Source organism: Triplophysa dalaica, chromosome 20 (genome assembly GCF_015846415.1).
Source record: "Triplophysa dalaica isolate WHDGS20190420 chromosome 20, ASM1584641v1, whole genome shotgun sequence".
Classification (NCBI taxonomy): Eukaryota; Metazoa; Chordata; class Actinopteri; order Cypriniformes; family Nemacheilidae; genus Triplophysa; species Triplophysa dalaica.
The window spans coordinates 17,409,661-17,419,982 of NC_079561.1; positions in this window are offsets into that span (position 1 = coordinate 17,409,661).

Genomic DNA, 10,322 nt, shown 5'->3' on the forward strand with positions numbered 1-10,322 from the left:
TTCTCACGTTGTAAGAGTTCAGTCATAAATCCAGCATGGTGGGAATGTGAGAGTCTCATCTTGTATTTCTCTCTCTTTCTCTCTTTAAAGATTGACAGATGGCCTTTTTGTCTTAATTCAAGGAAATTTAGATGGGAGGTCAATTGTAAAGATGAAAGTTGTGGTTTCATAGTATGTTCAAATAATTTCTCCAGTTGTGACACTTTTAATTTGTGTTTCAAGGGCAAGAGTTGTTTTTTCAAGAACACAAACATTTTCAAAATGCATAGTGTGAAGTCCTTTTCTATTGTTGCACATTATTGTACACTTGTGTACAATAGAATAGGTCTTGACCCTGAGGTCTTTTGTTCTGCGAGAGGATGATTTATTTGTTTGTGGATATGCAGTGTAGTCAGAATTCACCTCTGACAGCAAACATTTGAGAAACAGCTGCAGTTGAAAAGCTTGATAAAGGCAAAAGAAAAATCACAGATCAGATCTTTTTAATATCTCAATTATTGGTAAACATCGGTAAATAAAATAAATGAAGAGAAAATTGACTTTTGCTCAACCTTTTGTATCATCAAGGCAGAAATCTTAATATTTCTGTCATAAAGGTTTCAGAAGAGATGTCACCAATGTGTCAAAATGAGCTCAGATTTGTCAAGTATGCTATCAAAAGTCAATATCATTGAAGATCTGAATATGAACTCAATCATTTCACATGACCCAAATCCAGATTATTTCACCTCCACAATCTACCTTCATTATACACCTCTTCATATGCTCGAAAAGCTGTGTCGTTCGTTCTGCATTTATTTCTCACAAGCATCAAATCTCCTGACAAAGAGCAACACAAAATAGTGTGTATAGCTGAGCCGTGCGCATCAGCGGTCAAAATGTCAATTTCACTGGTGTTGTCCGAAGATTCACACGGATGAACTGAATTGATTAATGATACATGGATTGATGGTTATGATTCTCAGATAAAGCTTCCTAAGACACAGAATGTCAATATTGTGTCAAGATAAATGATGGGAGGGGGAGTTTCATTCTGATGGGAAGAGAGATTTGTGTACATGAAGCACAACAACTTCTTATTTATCTCATGAAATAAAAGTTAGCATTTTGCCTTCCACATCATAAGAAAAGTTTTGTACTCCATTGTCCATTTTCAGATGTCTGGTATAAAAGGTCTTGTGATGGCTTGGGGATTGAAAGCTTGTATGGTGACAGCGTGACGCTTAGACCTGCTGAACACATGAAAGACAAAACCCATCGAACGCTGCTGCAGTTTTTCACATCAATGTGCCACATCGGATTTTCACATGTTTGTCATCAGTGCGCACTGAAATGTGAACAAAACCAAAGACTCAATGAGAACAGTCAACATTGATCTATTTAAATGGTGTTGTTATTAAAGAAATGCATGTTTTGCATGCTGTATGCCCATGTGTTTGATTTGGCATCTGTGAAACCCACACACACATATTGGTGTGTCAGCTCAAGATCAAACCATTCGGAAGCTCTCATCAGTCAAATGCTCCAGTATTTGCCTCACGAGATCAAAATGAATCATAAGGCTCAAAATCACCAAACCAAACAAACGCTTTGAGCAACTCTTCATTTGCAAAGCACTCATGTTTCCAGCATACTCTAAGAATAATTTGTTTAGCTCACTGACTGTTCTCCTCAAAGGATTAAAACATACAAATAAAGAAATGGAAAAATTGATTAATTTAAATAAATGGCTTGCAAGAGAACGCCTTTGTTCCTGTAAACAATTTCATCAAGGAGCGAACGTTGTTCCTCTATGTTTGGACTTCAGACGTAATTCGGTATTTATCTTCATCCGTTTCGTAACCAAACTCTCTTTGTGGGAGATATTATGAAAGGAAATACCCAAACCTCATATTTATATGTTTATATATTTGCCGGCATAACATTTCACGCGATAGATGAGAATAAATGATGTGGCGAGAGCGTATGAATACGTTTACCAAACAGCTTTGAGGTGCGTGATGGATACCATCCGTCCCTTCACTTCCATTATATCTGCTTGCTTGAGTGAAAGGATAGCATTTGAAATAAAAATAAAGAATTCATAAAATTGATTTTTTTAGCGTTTTACACATGCGTCTTTCTCACATGATAAGTGATTAACGTAATTCAGTTCAAACATGACATGTTTAAAAGACAAAATTTAATTATTTTAAAATTTCTAAAGTGCTATTTGTCTTGTTTAAAGGCTTCTTGACAAGTGAATTCCCCCTACGGTAATAAAGTATTCAGTATATGACTGGCAATAACACAAGACAATACTGTAATATTCACACAGGAAGCCCTCGGAGAGATGTGACCCCTTTAAAGATAACAAGTAATCTGTTTATTTGTCTGAAACCATCACGGGGGAGGCGAGGGTGGAGCCGGGGGGAAATTATGTTTCAAACAACTTTTGCTTCTTTGTGAAGTTGAACATGCGTGTGTGTGAAGTTAACAGATAGAATATGAATTGGTTAAAGCAAATATATTTTATTTATTTAATTAGATTGAAAGACTGAGATTGCTTCATCTCAGAGATTGAGTTGAGATGAGTTGAAGAGATAATAGAGATTTTCGCTTAAATCTCTAGTTTGAGAAAACAACTCCATTAATCTTATGTGTCAATAAATGTCTCAAACATTGCACAGATTTAACAAAGTCTAATGTATCAATATAATCTCAAACTTTCTCATTATCCTTCACCAACCAAATTACATATTTTTCATATTTAGTCTTGCTACGTGTCAAAGTTTCTGAATTTTATCTCAAACGTAAAGATTTAGCTGCTGTCCAGTTCTGAAACCTCGTATCTCCATATTTCGTGATTTTTATTTTGTGCCATAAATCATTACTGTTAGTCACCCTTTATGTTTTGCAAATGTCTAACCAATAAAAAGTTATAAAAAGGGCTAGTCATTGACAATGAAATTGGACATACAAGGTTTCAGAAGGACAGCCACGATTTACACCAAACAATTCCCAAGATACCGGCATTGTCAATAATCAAGATTAAAAAAAATTGTCATATGTACCGATTTAGCTAAACTCTTGCCTGCTGACAGAAATTGTGATATTAAAAACCATATAGTCATCGATACTGTGTTAATTCTACACAATATTATAATAATTGAGTATAAAAACTCCTTATCCTTAGAATTTCAAGTGCAAAAAACACACAAAATAAACAAAATAAAAGATTAATTTGTTCATTAAAAATAGATATTATGATAATGTATAATGTTACTATGAATTCTTTTCACTTCCATAACCGTGAAGTGATATCGTGACAGCCCTGGTTCCAAGCTATTTAAAACAGTGAAACAAGTTATGTGTCAGATTAACCAGAACTAAATTATTACAAACACCACCTGCAACTATTTAAAGAAAGATAAAACCTAGTGATAAAATCTAGAGAGAAGGAGCTATTTAATCTCACTGCAGCTTTTAAAAACTCATGCGAGAGATGGGGAGGGGGTTAAAATGCATCTGGATTCCACACATGGCTGTAATTTAATGGAGAATTGCCCATTGGTTCCTGCATAGAGGTAAACAGAATGATGGGCCTGCTTTTGTTATTGCCAGAGTATGACAACTGCTTCCATCAACAAACAATAAAAGTGTGAGGCGGAGAAAGGCCCACACAGCCAGCGGAGACCCCTGCCGAGGGCACTTCTCACCATAAACCCCCCCACATCAGCTGTATGCTGTGTCTGTCACATCATTCTAATGAAGGTAAACAAGATAACACACTTTCAACAAAAACACAACTTTGATAGCTATAAACTGTAGCCTGCTTAACAGAAAGGAGACAAAATAAAATCTCTTTAAAGATTCATTTATTCACCCTCATGTGTTTATTCACCCTCAAAAGAAGACATTTTGAGAAATGTCTCAGTGGTTTTGTGTACAATGTAAGTCACTGAGGGTCAGTGTTGTAATCAACATTCTTCATAATGTCTTCTTTTGTGTTCTGCAGAAGAAATAAAGGTTTGGAAGAACATGAATTATCCCTTTAATATCTCAATCATTTCTCACACACAGCAAATATTAATTTATAAAGTAAACAACTATAACTTTTCAATACATTGAATAAACTATTTGGGTATCCTGGCAAAACCGTTTGAGATCTCTTCTAAAGCTCCAGATAAGATATAAAAATATTATTATATAATAATTGTTGATCTTCTAGATCACTCTCTGTGTAATTTATTGAGATATAAAGAATTCATTCATTGTGATTTCTATTTTCAATGAGTTAAAAAAAGAGAAGCTCATCATAAATCAGAACAAAAATGTTGAAAACAGCAGCACCTTGGAGATGTCTTGAGTTATGAGATGGATATCTGAGCGGGATTGAATGAAAAGTGATTGAGATACACGAGGGCCCTGCAGTCAGCGCCACGCTGTGAAACAACAGGAGGGCAATTCTTCAAATCTGAAGAGCAGGCCTATAAACATTCATCGGGCGGGAGGGAGTCTATCTCTGGAGTTATATGCTAATGGTCAAACACACACCTACACTGAAAAAGACCCTGCATATAGAGCTAAAGATAAAGCATTTTGTTATACTGTTGGCCATTGTGACCGAGTCAGGATATGCAAAATACAAACATCACACATTCTCATTGAAGAAATATACACAAAAGGCTGGAAACACTCAGGAAAGCGACACACTATAAGAGCAGAGAGGATGTGCGTGTTTGAACAGGAGGATCTGTGTAAATTGTTATTAATTTGCGTTCTTGGAAATATGGAAATATCTTAATGCCCTTCAGAAACTGCAAGATATTTACATGTATCCCAGAAGAACTCAAATGTGCAACTATAACAAAACACGCAAACAGACAAAGATTATAGAGGACACAGCACACAATATTTAAAAGAAAATGAACCGGTTAATTGTTTAAATAAAATTATTATTTTGTCCTATGGAATATATAGACACATTTTAATCTGAAAATATTATGCTATGGATTTAGATTAAATTAGACTATTTATTTATATTAGTAAATATTACATTTTACATTTAGTCATGCAGCAGAAAGTTTAACACTTTTATCCAAAGTGACTTACAAATGAGGTTATAAAATGGATTTAAAAAAAATAAAATAATAATGTTTATTTTAGAAAAAACCCAGTAAAACATCACATTTCTTCACTAAATTTATAAATTATTTTCTATCTAATAATGTAGAAAAGATCCTCTAAATTATAGGAGTCCCAGAGGACACAAATGGACTGACGTCTCGAGCATGACTTTTCTAGATCATTTTGACAAAGTGACTTGCAAGAAATGACATTGTTTCGTGGCAATTACTTAAGCAGATTGTACATACACATGTCCAATGATACGGCCTGCCCTCAGAAGCCAATACAGGGATCAATACAATCACAATCACAAACCCAAACTAATACAATTGCAGTGTTATATACAAGACAACCCGTCATTAGAAACAATAATGATGAAAGCCTATAAAATGTTGTTTATTGACGCAATGGTTAGTAGAACTAGATGTTATTCTAGCTAACATACTGTACATATATTCAGTTGCTGAACAATACGATTGAAGAATATATATCCATCCATTTTCTACCGCTTATCCGAACTACCTCGGGTCACGGGGAGCCTGCGCCTATCTCAGGAGTCTTTGGGCATCAAGGCAGGATACACCCTGGATGGAGTGCCAACCCATCGCAGGGCACACACACACACTCATTTACTCACGCACTCAGACACTACGGACAATTTTTTCCAGAGATGCCAATCAACCTACCATGCATGTCTTTGGACCAGGGGAGGAAACCGGAGTACCCGGAGGAAACCCCCGAGGCACGGGGAGAACATGTAAACTCCACACACACACAAGTCGGAAGCGGGAATCGAACCTCCAACCTTGGAGGTGTGAGGCGAACGTGCTAACCACTAAGCCACCGTGCCCCCCAAGAATATATATATATATTTTAAATGTGATTTACAGAGATGGTGATTTCATATGAATATGTTCAATGTGAGTCTTACAAAAACGTGATATTTTTTGAAAAAAGCAAGAATGAAACTTCATTAAATAAACAAATATAATTGTATGAATTCATACAAATCAGTCATCTCGTAAAATAATTACAAATTGCCTTCGACCACGTACAAAAAAACAGCCAGATGGTCTGATTTTGGTGTAAACTTTGAAAAGAGATTGATTATTAGAAACAGCAACCAGATGTAACACACATGTTTGTACACAAGCACACATACACAAAAACTCTTACTTACAAATGCAAACAAACACATGTATGTGTGTTTTTAACATGCTTGCGTTAAATAGATCAGACAGTGCCATCCATGGCACCTTGGTGTGACAGTTCGTTACTATGTTCGTAACTTCGGATTGTATAGATAAACTCAAATATACAAAACTATAGTTGTTGGAATTCTCAAAATCAAATTCCACTCATTAGTTTGACCTTATCAAACCAGCCTCTTTGATGGTTCTGTAAACAAATGTCATGAAAATTAATCATCCTAATCATTATAAAAGTATTATTTTACTATCAGCTGTGTGCTCACATAGTGGCATTGTTTGAAGTGGTTATATACTGTAAAATCAATTACAAACTAGATTGATTGTGAACAAGGATTTTGATCAAAACTTTTTTGATGTGCGTCACTTACAAAAGCTCTTGATGAATGAATATTGTATCGCATACACAAATAATCTCCTCTGGTTTAGGTCTGGATAAAAAAAAGAGGTCATTACCTTTTTTCTTTACTGAAGTCTTTTGTTTCAACTTACAGACCCTTGCGTGTCTTATTCTGAAAACCTCAAGCATACTGTGAATTTTAAAACAGGGACAAAACAACTATACTGCATTTCCCATGCAAACTGCTTCCACTCCTTTACATTTGTAGAGCGTCCTCAAAAATCAGTGGCTTTCATGCTAATGCTATGCAAAAAAAATGCTTTTGTTTCAGTTTATTTTTTAAATCGTGGATAGCACCACACCCAAAGGATCAATAAACGAAGCTATAATTTTAATTATAATAACAAAAACATGAATGCTATGACGTTTTTGATCTTTTACAACATTTTATGTGTCAACCCTGTTGCGTTCAAAATGTTATGAGAATTAACATTTTGAATTCTTTCATCATTTTCTCACCCCTCAAGTTTTTTCAAAGCTGTATGACTTTCTTTCTTCTGCAGAACACAAAGGAGGAATGTTGAAAACCAAACACTGACCCCCATTGACTTCCATTGACAGAACACAAAATCACAGAGGCATTTCACAAAACGTCTTCTTTTGAGTTATTCACAGGTTTTGGATGACATGAGGGTGAATAAATGATGACAGATTTTTTCTTTTTAGGTGACACTTTAATATTACTAAAAATCAGATAAACAAAAAACGAATCTAAATTTGGGAACATGAATTGTTTATTAATATGTGTACAATTTCAGAAAAAACATTTCGAGCTGAAGCAGGTGTGGCCAAAAAATGTCCACATTTTCATCACAAATCCAAAAATATTCAATATATTGCTTTGTGGAGTTTGAAAACATCAAGATAACAAATCTGAGATTGAAGTCTGATCTGCTTTGTGAAAAGAGAGAGAGAAACTTGTGTTACAGACGGCATGAGGCACTTGACAATGTGCTCAAAGACACACGGACACCTGGCCGGACACTTTACAACTGCCTTGGAGACGGACAGCTTTGCTCCTCGGGACAATGGTCTTTTTGTCACATAAAAGGCAAAGCTGTGTCCACTACATCCACAATAACTGACCACAAACCAGTGAAAGAGAATTCAGTCCAACTCTTTCAGGCACGTACACCTGCCACGCATCCATTCTTGAGTCATCCTGTGAAGGAATATAAAAGAAACAATATAACTCTTCTCAACAAGCCGCACGATTTGAGTCATTAAGTCAGGGTCACAAAGCGGGACCGAGCAAAAAACAACTTTTCTGTCGAATGAGAACATCATTAAATATTCCACAGGCTTTCTGCTCATAACGATAATCAAGCAAACTGTTTGCTGCTAAATAAAACTCTGTTTTGCACCTTCTACATGAAAGCCCTGAGCTCCGCTGGCTTTTATCCACAATGTTCTGTTTGTTGTTCAGCTTCTATCATCTTTGTCAATAAGAGCTATGATCTCGCATTAGCATGCGTCCGGCGCGGGGAAATGGATAAAAGTGGCGTAGCATCGCCATGGCAACCACATAAATGGCTCTGAGGCCGAACAATGGACAGCTCTGCAGGGCCGAGTCCTGAGAGCCCCTTTCTTCAGCATCAACATCTGTTGCCTCGCATTTTGAATTATGGGATGTTCTGCCGATTATTTTCTACGCCACCACCCTCTTTGAAAACTGACAGACTGCGGAAAATGAGAACGTGCCGTGGATTTCAGCCAACTTGGGTTTTCAGGAAAAAAAACATCTGGGGGTGTTGTGGTTTTAAGATTTAGATTTTATACATTACAACACATCACATTAAAATGATTTTTCTTTTATCTCTAACGGCTGCATAATAAATGGAAATTTAAAGACCTGAGATGATGAATAATCATCAGTGCCTTATAAATTATGGACCGATATTTGGTGCCTTGGCAAAGTGAGCCAAGTTTATGAAAATGATGAGATTTCATCTGAATTGCTTGTCTTTTGCGGGATTTTTTTGCATCCGCTCATTTAATTTCCTCACTAGCTTAGAGAAACAATTGAGGTATTAAAGAGATCTTATTTGTAACCATTCTGTGTGCCGGCAGCCTTGTTGACAGACAGCAAGATTTTCATTGTAATTTCACACACGTCTCAAAGAGACTCTCAGATGGTCTGCATAGGTCAGACATGTCAAAAATATAAACCAAAATATTTCATAACTCTCTTACCGTGTGTCAACAATTGTCTCATTTGCATCAGGATTGTCATTAAATTTCATTATTTCATTACAGAAATTGAGATAAAAAAAAACAATTTCTGTCATCCATTATTCATCTTCACGTGTGCTTCAAAACCTATATGTGACACTTCTTCTGTAGAACCCACATGAAGATATTTTGAGAAATGTGGTTTTGCCACCATACAATGGAAGTCAATGGGGTTGAGTGTTGTTTGGTTACCAACATTCTTCAAAACATCTTCTTTTGTGTCCTGCGGAAGAAATAAAGACCTCAGGAAGGTGAATAAATGATGGAAACATTTTGGTGAACTATCCTCTTCATCTCTGATCCCTAATATTTTCTTTGTGTATTTACTTCAGTTGTACACGTCCTTAAAAAATTCAGGCTCACTATTTTCCAAAAACATTGTTACACCGTTTGGTTAAAGCAATGAGGGTGTCTTTAAAACCACAGAGAGAAGTAAGCAGGTGGTGACTGAACGCAAGTTTCACAGGAGTTATGGAACAATCACATCTGATCGTCCCTCCCATCTCTCTCTCTCTCTCTCTCTCTCTTTCAGCTGGATAACACAAGAGCTTCAGTCAGTTCAGATGAATGGATGGTAGCTACAGGTCGATGATACCGGCCACAGTCAAAACCTGTTGCAAAATTTAACTCTCACATTTCATCATTTACACATGAAAAGAAGCAGATAATGCACAGAAATCTAATCCCTTCAAAAACCTCTCCATGCATAACTTCATCATACGCTATTGCATTTCTAAAACTAAAACGTGTGTATTAACTTTATTATTAAAGCTCAGATTTCCTGCGGTAGTGAACGTTCTCGATGGTACGCTAGCAGGTAAGCTGAGGTCAGACACATCACCACAGACCACATCCACACTGTTTGCATACAGTAATTTTACAGTGTTTTCAGTCCCTGTGGTTGCCTAGAGCCGGTCTCATTTATGACGTCTGTATGAGGTTATGTGGATGCCGCATTAGGCTGCAGATCCCAAAGGGCATTTTTACTGCTCAAAAGATGCTTTTTCATAGATCAGGAGATGAGTTTCAAGGTATGCTTTTTTTCTTAATCTCAAAACTTCCACATAGAAAAAAACCCATAAGACTACTAAGACCATTATAAAATATAAAGTGCGAGTGCTATAATATTAAAACAATGAAGGCATTGCTAAGATAAATCCAAATTCTGTGTTTCTGAATTTGTTTAGACGAAGATTACAAAAGTCACAGGAGGAAAATTTGTAAACCGTAAAATTCTCCTCTTTCAAAATCGCACATAATGTTTTCAAGTTGTTTCTCCTAGACATCAATTAGATGGAAGAGAGCAAAATGGAAACTTTTGTCTCTTGTGTCTTGTGCATCTCAGATATTTCTGCTGATAAAAAGAGGCAGCA